Source organism: Aptenodytes forsteri, unplaced genomic scaffold, assembly GCF_000699145.1.
Source record: "Aptenodytes forsteri isolate BGI_AS27 unplaced genomic scaffold, ASM69914v1 Scaffold404, whole genome shotgun sequence".
Classification (NCBI taxonomy): Eukaryota; Metazoa; Chordata; class Aves; order Sphenisciformes; family Spheniscidae; genus Aptenodytes; species Aptenodytes forsteri.
The window spans coordinates 5555252-5556955 of NW_008795629.1; the positions used below are offsets into that span (position 1 = coordinate 5555252).

General features: G+C 68.5%; 1 protein-coding gene across 1 annotated transcript in view; it reads left to right on the plus strand.

Annotated features, from left to right (window-relative positions):
• Positions 1-1704, plus strand: part of LOC103901551 (endothelin-converting enzyme 2-like) — a gene marked incomplete at its 3' end in the record, with an annotated part of 3212 nt that overhangs the window by 605 nt on the left and 903 nt on the right. The window lies entirely within an intron of this gene.

Here is a 1704-nt window from a genome sequence, read left to right on the forward strand (position 1 = left end):
GCCTCTGCCCCTCCCCCCCGGCTGGTGCCTCTGCCCCCTCTGCTACCCTGCAAAGGGACACCCGGGGGGGGGCCCGGCACCCTTGGGGGTGGGAGATTCCCCCCCTTTCCCCCCCCATCGCCTTCTCCCCAGGGAGGTGGATGGAGCAGGGTGTGTCCCTTGGGACCCTGGGTCCTGCTGGGGGGCTGGGTGACTCCACTCTTTATTTGCACCCTACATACGAGGGTGGCAGTAGAAATGGGCCCCATCCTGGCGTGGGTGGCTGCAGGGGCACCCGAGGGTGCCTGGAGGGGGGACACACCAAGGTGGCCGTGCCCGCCCAGGGCAAGGTGACGACCACGGGGCTGTGATAGGCTCTTGCCCCCCCCCCCCCGTTAGCTGGGGTCCCCATCGGCCGGTCCGGGGTTGCCATGGCAACCCCCGTCAGCATCGACAGGGCCCTGGCGTTGCCACGGGGACGGGCGATGCCTCCGGGCCCTGATTAATTGGTGGCGGAGGCAGGGACCGGATTGAACCTGCCCCGGCGCAGGGGTGCAGGGTCCTGGCAGCCTCCCCCGCCCCGGGGGAATAACTGCAAGGGTAATTAATTGCTGCACCTGTCCCGCACCCTTGGGTGCGGGCATGGGGTGCTGGGAGGGTGCTCGTGGCTACTGCCCCCCCATCCTTTCTTGCCCCCCTGAGCCCAGGAGGGAGTGGGACCCCAGGCGCTGTGGGCAGCAGGGCTCTCCTCGCCCTCCAGGCCCTGCCCTGCCCTGCCAGCACTGCTGCCTGTCCTTGTCATTTGGCCAAACAGCGAGGATTTAGCTCTTTTTTATTTTTTTCCCCTTTTTTTTCCTGCTTTTTAATCCCCCGCTCAATCCCTGCCCTCCCCCAGCATTGCTGGGCGCCGGCCTCCGCCTGTGGCCGGTCCCCGCTGTCCTCGTCCCCGGGGGGATTCGTGAGGTGTTCCCACCCACTTGCTGCTTTGCCAGGCCCTCCGTGCGGGTCCGGCTGTGGCTGGGACCCCCCCTTTTCACCCCTACCCTCCTTCTCACAGGGGGGCTGGGGTTTTCACAGCCTCTGTCCTGCTCTCCCTGGGGGGGACGTAAGGACCTGAAAATCCGCCCTGCCTGTGGGGATGCCCCGGGGACAGCCCTGTCCCGGTGATCCGGGGGCGACGGGTCAGCGCCAGAGCAGGGAGCAGCCGCCCTCGCCCCCCCCCCCCGCCGCCCGCCACCCCCCCTCCCCCCCCCCGCGCCAGCCGGCGGATGGGAAGGTTTCCTGTGGCCGTCTCTAAGCAACCGGGATGCCTCTTGCTCGGCTCTAGCCGGAGATCCCTGCCTGCCCCCAGCCCCGGGGACCCCCCCCATGCCCGTCGATTGGGAAGCCGTGGGGTCTTTCCGGGACGGATGCATCCAGCGCTTTGTGGGAGGGGTGCTGAGCTGGGTGCCTGGGGAGGGGGGGGATGCAGGGACCTGCCTCCCCCTTTTTCTGGCCAAAAACGCTAAGGGTTGGTTCAAAAGCCCACACCGCAGCAGGGGGACGACACACAGGCTGCCTGCTCCCCTCTCCATCCCTGGCCCCAGCCAGCACTGAGCCGTGGAGCTTCCCAGCAGGATTAAACCAGAGCTTGGGAAACCCCCGCCTTGGCCCCCAGCCCTCTCCCCTGCCGCGGTGGCTCTCTGCCCTTGCCGGGGGGCGGGGGGTGTCTGGGGGTGTCCCCGC